The 19,782-nt window shown below is 58.8% G+C and overlaps 1 protein-coding gene across 5 annotated transcripts in view; it reads left to right on the top strand.

The window, feature by feature from the left end:
* Positions 1–19,782, top strand: part of ERI3 (ERI1 exoribonuclease family member 3) — a 160,731-nt gene that overhangs the window by 88,335 nt on the left and 52,614 nt on the right. The window lies entirely within an intron of this gene.

Here is a 19,782-nt window from a genome sequence, read left to right as displayed (position 1 = left end):
ATGCCTTCCTGGGACTCGCGTGCGCACTGGCCTTGTGACACACCAGGGACCCAAAGCCCGGGGAGGTTTCACCCCGCTGTGAACATGTGCAAGATCCTTTCCTTTGGTCCTACTCGCTGACGGCCCCACAGTCCCCAGAGCGCCATGGGGGCAGTGTGCTGAGAACTGAGCCCTCTCCTGCCGTGTCCCTGACACTGGTTTGGCTTGGCCCCAATGGTTCAGCTCAGTGCATGTGGCCTGCGACTCACGTCTGTACCGAGGTGCCTGAGCGAGGAGTTGGCAAAGCTACCTAGTGCCATGGCAGCGCGGCGTGCCTGAAGGTCTGCCATCCTGGATCTGGGTACCATCCTCCCTGCACCTTTCTCCTGCAAACAGAAATCTGCTGGGGTGGGGGGCAATATCTGGCACAAAACTCAGGTTTTTGGAGCAGTGGATCTGGCTGCCAGCTTGCAGAAAGGGAGCACATGGGAAGCAATAGCTGTGCACCTTGCTGTGAGCCCAGGGACACCCGCCGGGGCCAGTGTATGTCCTGCCGGGCAGGGGGAGAGGTGTGGGTTGGAGCCGAGCACAGACAGCAGGTTGCAGGCAGCCCCACATTGCCAGTGTCCCTTTAAGTGCCAGGCAATAGACTCCCCCCACGCAACTGCCTCTCCTTCTGCATTTGCAGGGACAGTAATGATTGTCACAGCAGAGCTAATGAGACGTGGACATCGTCACAGGATCGTGGCTTCTCAGACTAAATGACTAGCAAAAAGCCCCCAGCTTCGGCACACCGGCTAGTGAGGCATCTGTCCTGCCTCGGTGGTGGTCCGGGGGTGTGATCACCCTTCGTACTCAGCAGGGTCTGTCTGCCACCCCCTCACCTTTGGCAGGGGAGATGAATGTCCCCATCACCTTGCCTTGGAGCCTGTGGGGGGGCTGCCAAGGGCCCCAGCCCCTTAGAGCGCAGGCAGGCAGCAGGTTCTCCGTCCTGTTCCCCCCCCGCTGCAGTGCCCAGTTACTGCTGGGCTTCACCCCAGCTTCAGACCCCTCTTCACAGCCCTGCGTGGTGCTGGACCAGGCTGTGCCCGCAGGAACATGCCCATCCCTGGCAGTCCTCTGGGGCTGCCCACCTCAGGGCACCCAGGCATCCCCCGCAGCTGCCTAGGGAGCCCTGCTCCCTTCTGGAGGCAGGGAGGCGGGAGCCCCCGTGAACCCTGGGGCTTTGCTAGGCAGACTCCCATGGCCGGAGGAGGAGCATACATGCAGCTTCCTCCAGTTGTTGTGCTGCTCTGCATCCAGCAGCTGCGAATCTCCACTTGTGTGTGGCATTGCCCACCTTCCGTCCTGAGCTGGCTGCGTTCACCCCGAGGACGGCTGCATTTTCACAGCATGGGGAGTCTGCAAAATGCCCAGGGTGTCATCGAAGCTGTGGGATGCCATGAAGCCTCGGGGGCCTTTTTCTAGCAGGGCGCAGAAGCCACCGTGATGCTTAGGGCTGTGGCCAGCCTGCATGTGGCAGAGAGAAGGATGCAGAAGCTGCCTTGTGATGTCTTGGGATCCAGCACGTGCAGGAGATGCACAGACCTGTCTGAGCTGGGCCTCTGGAGAGAGTCATAGGGCAGGGGCGCTGTCATGTGCCCGCTCCAGCCTGTTCTCGCTGGCTCCGCTTCTCTGGCAGAGCTGGTTCAGAGCTGGCAAAGGAAATGAGAGCAGCAATCAGTTAGACGTTCCTTACACCCCCTCTTTCAGAGCCCCACGCTGGCTGGGGCTCGGGGGCAGGTCACAAGGCTCTGCCCAGATCAGCCTGCAGCGTGGATCCTGGAAGAGGGACCAGGCTGCGGCAGGGATGTGCAGGAGCTCTGCCTTCACCATGCAAGGCGGCACGGGGCCTTGCACTTCCTGCAGCATGAGGCTGGGGCTGGGGCTGGGGTGGGGCTGGCGTGGCCAGGAGCTCCCCTTCAGCCTGGCTCTTTGCTGAAAGAGCCTGGAGCTGGGCACTGATCTGCTGCCCAAGGTGGCATCTCTCCCCCTCCCCGCGCTGGTTCTGTTCAGTGCCGAAGCCCCTTTGAAGCAAGACCGTGACTGGGTGGTGTCTCTGCAGGAACATGTCTGCTCACATGTTCGGACTGAGTCCCAGCTGTGCTGAAATGCTCCTCCCGGGACCCATCTGTGTTAGACCAAGGAGGCAGTGGGACAGACGCCCAAGCGACGTGTGCGCTCTGTGTCACTGGAGGGGCGCAAGGAGAGGCTGGACGGGCACTTGTGGGGAGGATCTCAGGCATTGCTGCACTGTGCTCTGCTGTGGGGATTTCTCAGATTTCTTGGCTGTGCTGGTTGCCACCCTGTTTTTCTGCTCTATGGGTCTGGGGGGTTTTAAGCCTTCCCCAGCAGCACTGGGTGCTGCTGCAGCCCAGGCTGGGGTTGGGGCTGGGCTGGGCCAATGCTCCTGCTGGCACCAACCCCGCAGGGTCCTGGCTGGAGGGTTTTGCCCCCACGCTCAGGCTCAGCCCCACCCTGCACTGGTGCTTTCCCCCCTGCTTAAACTGGTGCGCACTGGGAGGGTTTTGCCTTCTTCTGGCATGGCCCCGGCCAGGGTTTCTGCCACGTCCATGACCCCCCTGGCAGCAGCAAGACATTGGTGGCCACGGCCCCCCTGCTTTCCCCAGAGGCAGGGGTGATGCCGAGGGCTATGTCGGGGTGACTGTGTCATGTTGCTCAGAGCTCAGACACAGGGTTTGTGTGGGCTGGTTTGACAGTGTTGCTGAAGTGGACATGGGGGGCTTGGTGGATCATGGATGCAACAGGAGCAATGTGACCCCACTGCAAAAACAGTGAGTGCAGGTTTGGGCTTTCCCAACAGGAGCATGAAGGAGATGATGGTGGCACTTTGCTTGGCGCTGGGTAGTTTTAGCTGGAGTGTGGTCTGCAGCCTGTATTTTAAGAAGGATGTAGTGAAGACCATTTCAGGTTGGACATAAGGAAGAATTTCTTTACTGTCCGAGCCCCCAAGGTCTGGAAGAGCCTGCCATCGGAGACGGTTCAAGCACCTACGTTGAACACCCTCAAGAGCAAATTGGATGCTTATCTTGCTGGCATCCTATGACCCCAGCTGACTTCCTGCCCCTGTGGCGGGGGGCTGGACTTGATGATCTTCCGAGGTCCCTTCCAGCCCCAACGTCTATGAAATCTATGAAGTCAGAGAGGGTCCAGCATGTCGAAGGTATGGGAATGCAGCTGTATGAGGAGAGGCTGAGAGGACTGACACGTTTAGCATGCAGAAAAGAGGGTTAGGTGGGATGTGATGGAAGTCTTCGTGTGTCTGAAGGGCTGCCATGGAAAGGAGGGAGAGGTTCTCTATCACTGCAGAGGGCAGGGCGCAAAGCAGCAGCTTCCAGTGGCAGCCAAGCAGATGTGGATGGGATCTCAGGAAGATCTTCAAGGCCGTGATCTAGGGGCATGGCCTGTCCAGGCCAGGGGGGATCTCCATCACTGGATCAGCCTCTGTTTCATTAGTGTTGCAACCAAATAGTGGAGAGAAAGTCGATAGGGATTTATTATTACTGAGAGACTGTCTCAGTACAAAAACTAGTGGCCATTGCATGAAATGAGCATGTAGTAAGTTTAAAACTAGGAAAAGGAAGCTGTTTTTCACCCAGCATTGTATTAAAGCGTGGACAAGATGCGGTGGAAGTGATGATTTAGAATGACAGACAACGAAGATCGAAAGGACCTCAGAGCAGGACCAGCCCCAACTACGTCATCCCCGACGAGGCTTTGTTGAGCTGGGCCTTAAAAACCTCCAAGATTTAACCAGCTTCACAAGGGATTGGACACGTGCTTGGAGGCAAGGGGCATCGGTTGCTATTGGGCACGGCCTCTGCATCAGCCCATCCTGGACCTTCAGTGCTGGAGGCTGCAAGGGAGAGAGGAACAAGGGAAAACCCTGCTCAGCCACAGTTCACTCCCATCCTGCCGCTGCATGACTGGAGACTGGGCATGATAGACTCTGGGTCTGAGCCCCGAAAAGGCAGTTCTCATGTTCTGGGACGGAGGAGCAGCATCCTGCACGGGGGTTGCGCAGGATGCCCCTCGCGTCCCTGCCAGCCCAGGACTGCTGGGTCTGCATGTGCCTCTCTGCCATGGCGCCAGGATAGACCTACCCGTATGCCTGCCAGAGTCCAGCACCGGGGTTCAGTGTCTCTTGGAGCCCAGAAAAACGGGGTGCAGATCTTGGTGATGGGGGCATGCTACCAGGACTAACCCCCTCCTTGGGGGTGTAGATGCTGGAGGCAGGACAGCTTCATTCCCCTCTTCTCAGTCAAGTCAAAGGGAGGAGGGGAAAGGCTGGTTCAGGGTTTCCTGGCAAGCCAGAGTGAGCTGCAGCCCAATTCCAAGGGCCGTGGCTGCCAGTCCCCAGCAAGGCCACATCCCCCTAATGGAGAAGGGAGCTGTGGCTGGGGGACAGAGGGTGGCTCTGCGGGGCACGGAGGGGGTCACAGCAGAGATGGGAGCCCTGTGGAGGAGGTGGGGGGTAAGTAGCCATGCAGGGCGAGGACTGGATGTCCTAGGCAGCCACGTCCAAGCTCCGCCATGGGCTTTGGCCTGTAGTCCAAGGCGTCCTGGGGAAGCGACTGGCCTCGCTGGCTGCCGTGCTCTGCTCTCTTGCTTGTGACCCCCCAGCCCAAGCTACAGCACGCAGCCCCTGTGTCTCCTGCTGCCCCGGCCGTCCTGCTGTCCCGCAGCTCGTGGGGCCCTTTGTGGGCTGGAGCAGGGGCCCAGGGAGCTTCCCGCTCTGTCGCCGCGCGCTCAGGCCGGCCCTTGCTAATTATTGCGATGTCATAATGCGATTAGTGCACTATTAAAAAAATGGCTGATATGATTACCATGGATTTAATATCACATGATATATCATTACCTGGTTACGCGGTGACAGATGTAATTGAAATGCACTTATTGGAGCCGGGGGTCGTGTTTCATTCAATCGCCGGAGCACCTGCGGGGGCGCGGGGCTGGCTCCAAAGCTGCGTCAAGAGAGGAAATTGTCATGAAAACAAAGAAACTTGCTGCCGTGGTCGGAGCCCGGGCACCTGCTCTAGCGGCTCCCTTGGCGCCCGGGCTGGGCCAGGGGACAGATGTGGCCCTGGGGTCAGTGGGGTTGAGGCAGGAGCGGGGACTGGAAGGGGCTTGGTGCTAGCTGGTCCCCTAGCTCCCATGCCCCCCTGCATGGCAGAGCCGGCTGACTGCCTCACCGCCGTGCTGCTAGCAGAGGGGGTAGGGGTGGTGGGGTGCATTGAGGGGGGCTAGAACCACATGCGTGGGATCTGTGATGCAGCAGGGCCTGGCTGGCCCTATGCTGCATGCATAAGTGACTCCACCATCGGCGTCAGGACTGTGGTGATGCTCAGGCTGGAGAAACGGGTCTCCAGGGCTCAGTGCACGAGGGCACATGGGAAGGGCCCACTGGCAAGCACTCGCTCAGACACTGCTGGGAGACGAAGCCAGGAGGTGCCTGCCCCCCCATCTAGCAACACAGCAGGAGGCATTTCGCTCTTCTGTGCCCTGGTCCGTGCCCACGTGTTTTAGCACTGGGGCTGTTGCACCACGCGGAGAAGTTGTGGTGGGTGGGGAACATTTGCAGCCTGCTTAGACCCAGATTTAGGCTTCCCAAGTTGGAAGGCCTTTCTAGAGCTGGGACTGGTGCCTGCGACATCCTGGCACCAGGTCCCGCTACAGCCTGTGCGGGGCTGCCCTTGCTGCACAACCGGTGGAGCTGATCGCTGTTGAACACACGGCACCGGGGCTCACAGGCCCACTGGCCCCGCCAGGCTGTGCCCCTCCTGTGCTCAACAGTGACCGCTGCCCCTTTCCTCCAAGCATGTGTCCAGTCCCTTTGTGAATCCGGACCACAGAAACAGGCTCCCTGCTAATGCTGGAGGACTCCCGGCAGGGAGAAGCCACTTTCCATCAGAGGTTGAGACCCTCCTCTTGGCCTGGCCCCTGCCCGTCGGAGGCTCTTTCGGCTTTCGCCAGCCCCGGACGGGTTTTCTAAAAGCAGCCTCGTTCCCTCGGCCAGAGCCGCTCGCCGCGCCTGCTCCCCACTCGCAGAGTGCTGTGTTTTATTAACGCTGTTATTATTCCATTACTGTCATTGTGGGCTTTTATAGCAAACAGCTTAATTTAGCCAAGATGCACAGATGCGGAGGGTTGAAGTGAAATCTCCTTCTCTCGGCAGGCCAAGCTGTGCTGAGTCTGAGAGCATTTGATGTAAACCCTTCCCATGGACCTGAGAGCACCAGTTCAGTGGCCTGGGCAGGGGCAGTCACGCTTTCCCTCTGGAGCGCCTGAGTCCAGGTGGGACCGGGGATGCTGGGGTGCTCGAGTGGCCCTTGCTGCCCCTTAGCGAGGTGCAGCTGCAGGGCTGGAGACACCGTGCGCTGCAGGCAGTGGGGCTGGGCCATGAAGCCACGCTGCCCAGGTGTCAAAGGCACTGTGCTCAGGGGTGACAGCATCGGCCTGCAGGAGAGGACCCCAGTCTCGGTGCCTTGGCCCGGCTGGGGGAAAACCCCGTGGCCATTAGACAAAGGTAGGGCAGGTGAACGGAGAGCTGCAGCCTGAGCCAGCAGAGCCAAAATCCTGCTCTCAGAAGAGGCCTGGGGGCGTGAGTCTCCTTGAGTGGCTCATGGATGGATGCAGGCCCCGAGGAACGGGGCTACTCAGGGAATTTTATCTGCCGCCATTAAGCTGACAGATGTGCACTTAAAATGGATGCATCTCCCCGGCGCCGCTAGGCATGGCGTAAAGCCGATGATAGCTGCTCCAGATTGTCTCTGGCACCTCGTCTCTGCCTCTACCCATTAGCAAGACCTGGGAAGGTAAATGCCACAAGCTGCGGTAATGCAGTGGCGCCGGCACGCTTCAAGCTTCCCTGACCCACCTGCCGGCCCCGGGGCCCCCACATCCCTCAGTAAGAGCCTCCCTCCAGCCCCACTGAGGCTGACCAGAGTCCGCCTGCGATGGGGAGCAGGGAGACCGGTGTGAGTTTGGACCTGTGCTGCAGGCACCAGCATCAGGACGCCTGGGCCACGGGAGTCACAGCTTCCCATCATCCCAGGGCTGGCTGCATGCATGGCTGCTTTCCTTGCAGCCGTGTCTCAGGGCACATCCCCGTTTCCCTCCAGCTCCATGAGGCATTCAGAGCACCCCAGGAGGAAACTGCTGTTGCAGATGCTGCCGGAGCCGGCAGAAAGTTGGGGCGCTTTGTGCACTTCCCAACGGCTTCTTGGCAGCCGCTGAGGCCCCGGGTTGCTCACCGAGCTGGCGTTGCCCTGCTGGCAGGAGTCTGGCTGCCCTGGGAGCTGTGGGTGTGGGTATGCACGGGAGTGTGCTGGCTGAGCGGTGGAGTGTAGACCCAGGCCTACGTTTTCTACCTCCTGGCCTCTGCTATTGGGCCTCTGAGTGCCCCTGTCTGCTCCCCCAGCTTAGCCTCAAAGTCATTCTGGGGTAGCTGACCCCCTCGGTTTGGTGCTTGGGTTACCCCGGACCTCCATCTCTCCAGCTGTGGGAGGCACGAGGGCTCGCCAAGTCCGGGGTCCTGTTTAACCCTTCTGGATGGCATTCGGCTGCCGTGAGGTGGAGTGGGGGGGTCTTGCTGGGGTGGAGAGGGGCAGCCCCAGGTGTGTATTTCTTAGTTGTCCAGCCAGTGATTCCAGGGATGGGGCTGTTGCCGGCATCCTTCTGCCCCGGCTCATGGCTCTCGCCGGCTCTGGTGCCCCTGGGCTAACAAGCTGTGTGCAGGCCATGCTCAGAGGAGAAGCCGGGAGCTGGTTTTGCTGGGCCCTGCTTTATCGCTGCAGAGAGACAAGTTAACCTCCCTTTGATCTCGCTCCACGGCTCACCCTTTAACGAAGTCCGGGCCGGGCGAGGAAATCGATACTCCCGGCTGTGAATTGAGCAACAGCCGTCAGCTCAAGCGGAACATGCGTGCTGATTCCTGGAGCCTGGCGGCTGGGCGGGTGGGCTGCCGGCTCTCCGGGGTGGTGCAGGGAGGGCGAGGGGGCTTCTTCCATGGGCAGCGAAGCCAGGTGGCTGTCACAGAGGGTGGGAGGGGGCCCACCCGCCGTGCCAGGCCCTCTGTGTCTGACTGCCCGGAGCCTCGGCACCAGGTCCCTGACACAGGAAGAGCTCATGGGTGCTGTGTGTACATGTGCATGTGCATGCACGCGTATGTTTATTTGTGTGCATATGTGAGTGCCTATGTGTGAGTGCACACGTGTGCATTCAACTGTCCATGTGTGAGTGCATGTGTGCGCACATGCAGACATATGTATGCATGCATGTGTGCCTGTACGGATGTGTATTCATGTGCATATGCATGCATGTATGCATATGTGTACACATATGTGTATGTATGCACATGTGTATGCATGTGTATGTCCATATGCATGCATGTGCACATGTGCATGTATGTGTGTATGCATGTGTGCATGTACATATGCATATGTGTACATGTGCATGCATGTATGCATATGTGTACATGTGCATGCATGTATGCATATGTGTACATGTGCATGCATGTATGCATATGTGTACATGTGCACATACGTATTGATGTGTGTATGCACGTGTGTGTGTGTCCATGTACATATATGCATGTATGCACGTGTGTGCTCATGTGAATGCGCGCTAACAAGAGGCTGCAGTGAGACTTGGCAGGAGTCAAGCACCACTGACACGTGAAGGGTCACGTGGCACCGGGGGGAGGCTGGGTGCCCAGCACAGGTGCTGGCCAGGGCCCAGGACATGGGGTTCGGTTTCTGCGTCTGTTGTGTCTGTGGGCCAGGCATTCCCTTTCCCCAGTTTGTGCCGGTGTTTCCCGAGTCTCGTCTCTGCAGGGCGCACGTTCTCCAGGGTATCCGCTGCGCCTTGCTCTGAGCAAAGACAGGCAGAGTTGGACCCAGCCCTTGGCAGCGGGAACACAGAGGGTCAGGACATGTCTGCGGGCGCAGCTCAGAGCCGAGCGGGCTGGAGCGTCTCATTCAGTTCCTTGCGGCCTCCTCCTGTGCAGAGCTCTGGGGCAGGGCTGGGGCAGCACTTGGTGGGCCGGAGCCTGCATGCGGATAGCTGAGGTGCTGGGCTTTGGGCGCTGGGCTCTTGCCGTTGGACCCTGGAACTGGGAGGGCATGATCCTCAGGGCCAGGCCTCGCCTCCTACCCCGGTTTGGCAGGGAGGGATCAGCCCCGCGTTCTGGTACTGCCCTGCTGTCTTCTGCATGTGGCAGGGTCTGCCCCAGCTCCTCGAGGCCCCATCTGCTGCAGCTGCTCCGTGTGTCCTCCCTCGGGGCACTGAGGACTCTCCTGGGACACCCCACATGCACTCCGACGGTGCCTGTCTCCTGAGGTGTCCAGAGGTGCCCTGTTGGCACGTCCTCACTCCTGCATTCGGGGTCTGGAGCCGAGGAGGAAGGGCTGTGCTGGAGGGGGGGACCAGCCTGAGCATCCTCTGGCTCAAGGGTGCTTTTCTGGCCGGGGCCCCAGCCCTGTGTCTTGTCTGTACGGATCCTTTCTCTGGCATTCGCACCCGGCACACTAAGCCATCAGCTTCCATCCTGTCATCTCTGTCTCCCCTCCCACCTCTGTGCTGCCTGCCAGCCTCCTCCTTGCATCCATCACGGCTCTTAGTGGTGTCTCTGCTGCAACCTCCCCGCTCTTAACCTTGACCTGAGTCAACAGCCGCGGGCAGAGATGCGCCAAAGCAAACTCCACCTGGGATTAGGCAGGTGCCGTTCCAGCACCTCGTTAACTTTCCTGGGTGTTTTCCTCGCCTCAGCTGGGAGGCAGAGCCCCTGCCCCCATGAACTGCATCGATCGCCTTGCAGGTACCAGCCAGCTGCTTTGTCCCTGCATGCCCTTGCCCTCCCAGCCTGGCGTGGGACCCGGTGCAGAGCCCACAGACCCGTGGGTGTTTCATTTGCACCCTGCAGGAGCCCCCAGATGTCCCAAGCAGGCTTGTCTCTCTGTGATGCTGGGGCTGGACCTCCCTTCTCCACCCATCAGGTCATCAGCGGTGTGGTCCCTGGCACAAGTGGGGAGGAGGTGAAGGCTAGAGATGGGTTCCCCAGGAGAGGACTGATCTCCCCCTGCCTTCTTCCCAAACTCCACTAAATGCCCAGGAGTGCAGCCCCTTCTGGCTCTGGCTGCGACGCTGCGCTGCGTGCCCACTGTACCCGTCTGAGGACTGCCCCTGTCGCTGCCCAGCTGAGCATGGCCCGTGGCACCTCGCACCAGTGCCCCCTGCTCACCTTCCACCTCGTGGAGGTGGTTTGACAGCCCAGCTGCCAGATGCTGCCCGCTAATTAGCGCTTGCTGTGCTGCGTGGTACCCGGTGGGCTGTGAGCGGCGGTCATGCAGCCGTGGCCCCAGCAGGGTGTGCATCGCATTCCCGTGTGGCAGCTGGATGGAGCTCTGCCCCAAGTTTCTTGCATGCGAGGGGGCGACTTACCAGGGACCATGGGCTGTGCGTGTCTGCAGTTACCTGGGGCAAGCGGAAGGGCCATCCTTTGCACGGTGCCAGATAATAGCCGGGCAGAGGCTGCTCCGTCTGTCCCTGACCTGCCAGCTCTGCCTCCGGGCACTGGCAGCCAGAAGAAAGGCAGCATTTCTTTTCTCCCACCCAGCTCTCAGCTCGTCCCGGGGGCAAGTCACTGCCTTGCCTTGGCTCATGCAAAGAAAGCAGCTGTCCAAGGGGCAGTGCCAGGCTGTTAGCTCCCAGATCAGGGCTCATCCCGTCCTCCCTTCTCGGACACGGAAACGAGGACCCTGGCCACTCTTTGGCATATCTCACCCTGCAGCCCTGTGGCTGGGCTATGTGCCACGGCAGGGCCATCCTGCCCTCCTCACCCTGCCGCGGATGTGCTCTGAGCCTCGCGGCCGCGGCGCTCCAGGAGGGCTCTGCTGGGGCGGGAGCCCAGCGAGGCAGCTGGATGCCCGTCAGGTGCTCAGTGCTGCAAGGGCCATGCAAAGCAGAGGGGCCGGGCACAGCTACGCCACCGGGCCTCACCGCCCCCCTCCTCTAAGTAAATAACGGGGTTTTTATTTAGCTATTATTTCCTGACGGCACGTATCTCCTCGGCTGTCTGTTTAACTCTCTTTATCTCGCCCTCCTCCTCGGCGCGATGCCGTTATAGATAAACAGATAGGTACCTTAGTAAATAACACGGTTTTAAGAGACCGGTGGTCTGGTTAACATAGTACGGCAGCTGCTGATTTGTCTTTCACTGGTTTTTTTTTATTTTTTTTTCTCTTAAGGAAATGCTTTAAATAAGGGATACTTCATCTATTAAAAAAAATACACTTGTAGCAGCTGCTAAGCCCATCCATAAGCCTGCTTTACGTTGTATTTGTGACGGGGCTGACAGTGCATGGAGGAGCTTGATTATACACAATTCCATTTTAGCAAGCCCGGCGATGTAATTTCACAGGGCGATCAGTGTTTGAATGTAATAGCAGCCTGTGCTGAGGTGTCAGAATATTAAAGGCGCTAATGGAAAAGCTCCCTGATACACAAGGGGGACAGCATTACAGGAGACGTCGCAGCTGGCTGGGCACTAAACTAATGGGGCAGGATCCAGGAAGGGAAAGAAAAAAAAAGCCGAGAGCAGGGAGAGCTCCCGGGAACGCGGGCACCTGCTTCCCTCTCGCACGGAAATTAAACGGAGGGGGAGAGGGCGTGTGCACGCCTGTATGTGCCTGCATGTGTGTGCGTGCACGTGCGTGTGTTTTTAAAAATAGCAGGTAGGCGTGAGCCCATGTGAAGGTTTCGGACAGGCGGAGCCCTGTCGACAGGCATAGAGAGGGGGGAGTGCACGCGTGCGTGTTTGGGGGGTGCATCTCAGCACGAATGCGGGGGTGAGCAGGTGCTATTGTACGGCATCAGATAATGCTGTGAGATCACAGCCCCCTCTGCTCACTGTGCGATCTAGACCAGCTCCCTGTGCCGTGTCTTTCCTGCCTCCCCTCTCCTCCCCCGGGGGGATAAATCCAGAGGGTTTTGTGCTGTCCAGAGCAGTGGGTCTCAACCTGGTTGGACCCCAAGCTGCCCTGTGAAAATGGTAGCTCGTGACGATGGTGATGTAACCGAGCCGTTCTTCTGCGGCCAGGAGCCCAGCAAGTCTGCAGCAGGGCCGAGTGGTTTGGATGCACCAGATGCCATTTGGAAATCTCTGGGTTTCTCGTGCAAATCGCGTCAGTGCACTCCCCGGCTTGCCCATTCCCCATGTTGGATCAGATTGCTCTGGAGAGCCTCTTCCCCACGGTCCTTCTCCTCCCAAGGGTGCTGGGGGCCGAACAGTGGCTGCTTCATTTAGACCGAGGCAAAATGTGGGGCTAAAATAACCCCAATCGCTGGCCGGGCCAGTGTGTTTCCAGGGTCCTGTTCCCTGAAGCTCTGGGTGCTTTACGTGCAGCCATACTGTCCGGGGAACAGCTTTTGTTTCTTCGCAGGTGACGGGTCCCAGCCTGCTGGAAGCTGCTGGGTGCTTCGACAGGGCGCACACAGGGCTCTGGTTTCCATCGGCAAGCCCCGGCAGAGGAGGGTGCACTGGGGGCCAGGCTGTGCTGGCAAAGCACAGGAGGCGTCTCCAGGGATGTGCATGGGAGCCCTGCTTGGGGCCTGGGCTGGAGGCCGCTCCTGCGTGGCCCTGGCGGGGAGCAGAGGTCAGAGCCGGCTGGGCACGAGGCAGCCATGGCTCTGTGCTGGGGAAACGTCATACCCGCGCCAGCTCCAGGGGCCACCTGGGCTCAGACGCACCTTCAACCTTGTCTTGCCTTGAAGGCCTCTGAGGCTCCAAATGTGGGAACTTGGAGTGGGGTTTCATGTCACCCTGGCCTAGGCTGTGCCTCGGTTTCCCCACTTGTAATACAGGTGGGGTATTCTTGCCGGGGTCAGCCGGGCCCGTTCACACGGCACACTGCCCAGCCCAGGGATCCCTCTCACGTGGAGTCTGAGGGCACACATTCCGTGTACAGGACAGGCAAAAATGTGATGCCTCTCTTGGCACCAATTTGCACGCCTGCCCATGACATGCCGGGGAAGCAGCTCTGGCCTGGGGGAAACCTGCCGCTTCCTCACAAATTTGCACTTGCTCTTTCCAGAGGAGCCCCCACATCCTCCCCCACAGAGGGTGGGCTCCAGAAGGGGTTTGGTAGAGGGCAAGGAATCCCCCTTCCCAGAGATAAGCAGCTCGGAGCTGCAGCCCCATTCCTTGTGTGACCCACAGCTAAACCAGAATGGTTCCCCGCGGTCCGGGGGCCTTTCCTGGCACGTGCCAGGACCCCTCTCCCCATTGCCTGGGTCCAAATGACGTGCCCCTTATTAGGGGCTCAGCAGAGGCCCACAACACACGCACACGCACGCGCACACGCAGAGCACAGCCCGGCACGGCAGGGATGGATGGAGCTGGTGTCAGGGCAGCAATTGCTTATCATGCCTTATCTGGGAATATGAAACTGTATTGCATGACATCCAGAGGCAAGCTGAATAGATATGCCAATTCATCTCGAGCCCGGGCTTTGACAAGCTCGACTGCCCTTGTTGAAAGGCATCAGTCAAACAAGGGCCGCTGCCTGCTTTTTCCTTTCTTATACTTTCTCCCGCTCTAGCTCTCTCTGTCTCCCTGCCTCCCCTGTCTCCTCCTCCCTCTCCCTCTCTCTCTTTTTTTTTCCCTAAGCTTTTTTCCACACAAAATTGAAAAGCTTTGGAAATAATAATAATAAAGGCCCCCGAACTAATACCACTTTAAGCAGCCCCCTCTCCCTCCCCAAAAGGGATTGATAAGGAACCCCAGTGTATGAAGGCATGTTTAGATAACATTGAGAATATTAGTGTGAGTGAAGGGAAGTAGGGGGGAAAAAAAAGCCTCCTGCCGCGTCTAAGCCGGGAAGGCGACGACACCCTGGCTAATACGAGTGTTTAATATTTGATGTGTTGGGATAAAGCAGGATCACCTTCGAATTGAATTGAGTGTCAGAATGAGAATCTATTACTGAAATTCTTGTGTGATTTGACAGCAAAGCAGACCATGTTATTCTTCACTAGTTACCGCAATCTTCTCCCCTACATCACTTAAATATTTTTTTCTTTGCTTGAGTAAACACATATTATCCTTTTTTTTTCTTCCCCCCTTCTTTTTTCTCTTCCTCTTTTTTATTTATTTCCCCCCCCCCCCCATCTCCCTTAAATCAAACCAGCCTGCGCGGGCTGATGGAGTAGATTGTTATTTCTTTATTTGTCCTATTAAATGGAATTTCTGATCGTTTAATCCTGCTTTTGTAAGTGATTTTAAAATACTTGAAAAGCCGTGAATGTAGCAGCACTTCTGACTAAACTGCTTAAAAGAGCCGCCTTATTCCTGGGCTTTTGCAGAGCTGGGGATGGGGGGAGGCGTCTCTGCCTCTCCACAGCTCTCCCCGGCAAGAGAGGCCTGCACACGTGCCAAGCGTGCCTGGGCTGGGGGGCCGGGGAGCCCTGGCCTTCCTCTTCACATCCTCTCCTTCCTCTCCTCTGTCTCCGTGGCAGGGCGGTGGATGCTGCTCAAGAGCTGTCAGCCCCAGGATCGAGAGTCCGCTTGCTAATTACCCAGCGCGCGTCTGAAGAGCTTGTGTGCCTCCCTGGCAGCGTCTGTGCCAGGCGGTGTGGTTTGGGGCCAGCACTTGAGCCTGCTGCTTTCTTTAGGGAATGTTCTTACTGTCTTATATCTGCTTAGGGTCTTCTCTCGATGAATGGCTGCTGAACAGATGGGTTGGAGACGTTCCCTCTGGCATCTCTAAACCAGTGATGGGGGAATCGTAGAGTCACGGAGACGCGGGGCTGGCAGGGAGCTGCGGGGTCCCATCCGGTCCGAGCCCTGCCCAAGGCAGGATCAGTCTCGTCCAAACCAGCCCAGAAAAACCCTGCGTCTGATCTCAGAACAACATGACACAGTTGCCCCGACACAGCCCCAGGCATCACCCCTGCCCCTGGGAAAGCAGGGGGGCTGCGGTTGCCAGCGTCCTGCTTCTGTTAAAGGTTGTCAGTATACGTTCAAGAGAGCCCAGGCTGAGGCTGTGCCCCCACTGCAGAGGAAGGCAAAAGTCTGGACCAGTCTGGCCAGGGGGAAAATCCCTTGTCCCCAGTGCAGTGTCGGGCTGAGCCTGAGCACAGGGGCCAGACCCTCCGGCCAGGACCCTGCGGGGTTGGTGCCACAGAAGCATTGGCACAGCCCAGCCCCAGCCCCAGCCCAGGCTACAGCACCCAGTGCCTCTGGGGAAGGCTTAAACCCCCTGACACATGGAGCAGGAAAAAGTGTGGGCAACCAGCGCAATCCAGAAGTCTGGGCAATCCCTATAGCAGAGCACAGGTATTGCTGTGCCTAGATCATCCCTGGCCACCGTTCAACCTCTTCTTGACACCTCTGGTGATGGCAAGTCCACAGCTTCCAGGCCATGGAGGGTACTGAACAGGGGAGAGATCGCCCTAGAGATGTCCAGTTCAGTGCTCATCCCCTCCTGCCACTGTTGGGGCAAGATCCTGAGTTCGGAGGACCACTGCTTGGACCCAACAGAGAACTGCTCACGTCCTCAGGACTGGTTTTCTTGCCCTGTGCAAAGGCTGGAAAGTTAGCCTGGTGAAACCTGCCCCTTGCCAGCTCCCAGCCCTGGCACGGGTTGAAAAGGAGCAGCAAGATTGTTACTACAATGACAGGCTGGGACATCCCAGCTGGGCTTGGGCCCTTTCTTCTGGAGCCCACACAGACCTCCCCTTACCCGAAGGCCTTGAGATGTGGGGGCTTCATTTAAAATGTGCCAAGCAGCACTCACAAGGGCGTGTGGACACAGACGCAGCTTCCTCTCCTGAGATGCACAGCCCTAGGCTCAGCGGCTCGCTGCAGAGGTGGGTTATGGGGTGGAGAGTAGGACCCACCTCCATGGACCATGGGTGACATGACAAAAGGAAACAAGGAGAATTCAGCTGCCTCCAAGTACCTTTCCCCTTGCAAGAGGGCGTAACTCTCGGCATGTTGGCATCCAGGGCCCATGTCCAGCCAGCCTTCTGCATGGGGACCTCCCTGGCTCACGCGGCCTCCCCACCCCACTACACCAAACAGGCCCGTATCCCAGCCATGGAGAGCACCCTGGATTCGTCTCAAGCCCTAATCATTTTGCACATCTTGGGCTTCTGCTTTCATCGGAAAAGCACCGGCGCTGCGGCTCAAAGCCCTTCTCGGCCTCAGCTCCACACAGGGGCTCCTGAAAAGGAAAGCCTCTTTTTTTTGCTTGCTCCTCAAAACTTCCAGTTTTGAAATAAAAGCAAAATGCACAAAACATGGTGTTTTTATGTTGCGAAGTGTTTGCTGGAAAATGAAAGGTCAGCAGGTTCTGAGTCCTCAGGTCCAGGGCAGCTCTCTGATCCCCCTCACCTCCCTCGCTGTCTGGGGAAGGAAGTGGCAGCAGGGTAAGGACAAGGTACATGACCTGGCCGAGAGAGGAAGCCCTTGGAGAGGGGCAGGGCTCTGTGCTGCAGCCCTCATATCAGTAGGGGGAAGCGCACCTGAGTCCTGGGAACGCCTTGCCCCACTGTTGAAGATGATGGGGGCAGCACGTGGAGCCTCTCATGGTCCCAGCTCTGCTTTCACCCTGCTGTTCTCCAGACCCCTCTCTCAGTGGCCAGACCCCTGCGTGCTAGCCTTTCCATGGCCTCTGCAAGGGCCCAGCCAGCCGCACTGGCCCAGAGCGACGCAGAGAGTACATGCGTGGCAGCCCTCCTTTGCGCAGGGGCCCCAGGAGCTCTGTGCAGATCCCCTGACTCCTGGAGCATCTTCCTTGCAATGGGGCCACTCAGCCCGCCGGGGCATTGGCCAGCACTCTCCTGGCCTCGAGACAGGCAGGGAATGGCATCACAGCACCTTCAGCAGGTTTCCACCCAGCTCCCAGCGTAGGGAAAAGATCTGGGGGGTTATTCAGAGGTAGGAGACGTGATTTAGCTAAATACGCCCTTTTGAGAGCTAGGGGGTGGGTCGCGGCCTGGAATCTCCCTGCTTGCAGCGTGGGACACGGGCACGGGCGGCGTTGCTGCGTCCAGCATCACCCAGCCCCGCGGGCAGCTCGGCGGTGACCCTGGCGGCACGGACAGCCCGTGTCAGAGTCCGCCAGTGGCTCTGCATCTCGCTTTAACAGTCAGAGGGAGAACTTTCCTGTTTAAAGATTAAACGCCGCGTTTAAATATTAACCAGCTGAGCCGCTCTCCCTGATTGTGTGGCTGCTGCCGGCAGGCGGCTCAGAATTGCTGGGTTTAATTAAAAAACTTTATTTTCACATACAATTCACGGCTCACCCAGCTCGATCCTCCCCCCTCCGCAGGACAGGCTCCACTCCCAGCAGGACGGGCTGCTCCCCTCTCTATCCTGACACCCTTTGTTTCCTGGCTCTGGGTTTTGCCCCTGCGGAGAGCATGTGCGAGCTTCGAGGAGTGCGCAGCCGGGGCGGATCAATGCCCCTGGCACTTCCTTGCAGAACCCCAGGAAAAACAATTAAAACTCGATCGATCCAGCAGACGGCGGTGAATATGCATAAGTGCGCACTTGACCTTGAGGGGTCAAGCCGGCTTCCACCGCGCCTGCTTAGCGAGTTTGCTCAGGTATTGCCGCTGTACCGAACGACCTTGGCGAGCCAAGACGAGCACTGCGCACGAGACGCCCGGCGTGGATCCGGGAGGCGCGGCCGCCCTGTCTTCCCCGGCCGGGGGGCTTGTAGCTTGCACTTGATGGAGTCCAAATGGAGGGACGTCTCATAGGAGCCTCAGGGGATGGCGAGGAGGGGGTGAGATCTTCCCTTGGATCCCTTCCTGTGGAGGGCTGGATCTGCAGGTGGCCGGGAGCTCCAGGGAGCTTGGGGCCGGCAGCTGGGATGTCGGAAGCACAGCGCTTAAGTACCCTGCTGCTTGGGTCCATGCCATGGCTAGGCTGCTCCTGGCACCAGACGTAGCGCCAGTTGGACCCTGAGGCTGAGCTCAGGACATCATGGCACTGCCCAGGGCTGTGGGCTGGGAGCAGGGCTTGAGCTTAGCCTGCCCCGCGCTGCACACGGTGCAGCACATGCTGTTCCAGGCTGAGCTCGTTTATGCCGTCACGCAGCCCACGGAGACCACGGGCCCCGGCAGGCCTGGACTCTGCTGAGCCCCTGGGGCATGTTGGGCCATGTCATTTCTGTGTAGGATGCTGGGGCGTGTTTCCATGTGGGATGGTGGGACGTGTTGTTTCCATGTGGCACACTGGACCGTGTTGTTTCCGTGCGGGATCCTGGGATGTGTTGTTTCCTTGCAGGATCCTGGGACGTGCGGGAAGGTGGGACATGTCGGCACGTGGGGGCATCTCTGCTCTGTGTGGCGTGCTGGAGCATGTCATTTCCACGTGGTGTGCTGATGTGTGTTTTTTCCACGTGGCATGGGGGGACATGAACTTTCCAAGGGGCGTGCCTCTGTTGCTGATGGAGGTGGGCTCAGCGTGTGTAAACAAGTCTTTTCTGCAGGCAGTGCCCCGAGGCCGGGAAGCCGTGTGATGCTGCCCTCCGTGGTGCACGTGTGACTGGCAGCTCCGGCTTGTGGGGGCGCGGGGAGAAGCACCACGGACCAGCCCCTACCCCCAGGAAACAGGGCCGTGGGCTCCCGTCTGCCTCCCTGGGCCAGGCCAGGCTGCGGGGAATCTGGCGTGCGATGAAGACATCAGCAGTGTTTGTCGAAGGCAGAGGAAACCTCCCGGTTGTGTACACAAGGCGTAATTCCAGTGAATTATGCATAGACTTAATTAGGAGTTTTAATTGCTAATCATCTCCCCATAGGATTAGCAAGGCTGTCTATTAATTATCTGCAGAGCCCTGTGTTTTGCTAAGGCGTGAGGAACAAAGCAGCCTAAATGGTTACATGCGATGGTAATAAATTAACCACCAAAAACCCTGCCTCCCTCCGGGGGCTCCTGCCGGCGCGGGGGGGTGGCGCTGGCGCACCGCGGGGCCAGTGCAGCCGCAGGTGGCAGGGCTGGCCCAGCTGCCTCGGTATGTGGCACCTGTAGGCTCGCATGGCTGCAGTGCCACAAGAGGGTCAATGGGGGGGTGCTGCTGCACAGGTGTGCACTAGGGGGTACAAGGGCACACCTGTTGTATGTGCACCAGGGGCTCAGTGCTGCTGTGCAAGGCAGTGCACTCAGACACCTGTTGGGTGTGCAGTGGGGGCCTGGTGCCATTGTGCCGAAGCCGTGAGCTTGCACACCTGTTGTGTGTGCACCAGGGGGTCCAGTGTGGCTGTGCAGGGCAGTGCGCTCGCACGCCTATTGTGTGTCCACCAGAGGGCCCAGTCCCATTGTGCCAGGGCAGTGCACTCACACACCTGTTATGTGTGCACAAGGGGCTCAGTGCTGCTGTGCAGGGCAGTGCACTTGCACACGTTATGTGTGCACCAGGGGGCCCAGAGCCACTGTGCCAGGGCAGTGCACTAACACACCTGTTGTGTGTGTACCAGGGGGCCCAGTGCCACTGTGCAGGACAGTGCAGTCACACACCTCTTGTGTCTGCACCAGGGGGCTTAGTGCTGCTGTGCAGGGCAGTGCTCTTGCACACCTGTTGCGTGGGCACCAGGAGTGTCCTCATGCCCTCTCGTGACAGCCAGTGATGCCTACCTGGAGGCCACATGCCTAAACAGACGGATGGCAGTGCATGGGGAGGGCCTAGCCCAACGTGGGGTGTGGGTAGGTGTCGACTGTTGCCGGCCCCATGGAGG

The sequence above is a fragment of the Crocodylus siamensis genome, chromosome 5 (genome assembly GCF_052110815.1).
Source record: "Crocodylus siamensis isolate JL-2025a chromosome 5, ASM5211081v1, whole genome shotgun sequence".
Taxonomy (NCBI): Eukaryota; Metazoa; Chordata; order Crocodylia; family Crocodylidae; genus Crocodylus; species Crocodylus siamensis.
Note: the sequence above shows the minus strand (reverse complement) of the source record. Positions and strands in the feature narration are given on the sequence as shown.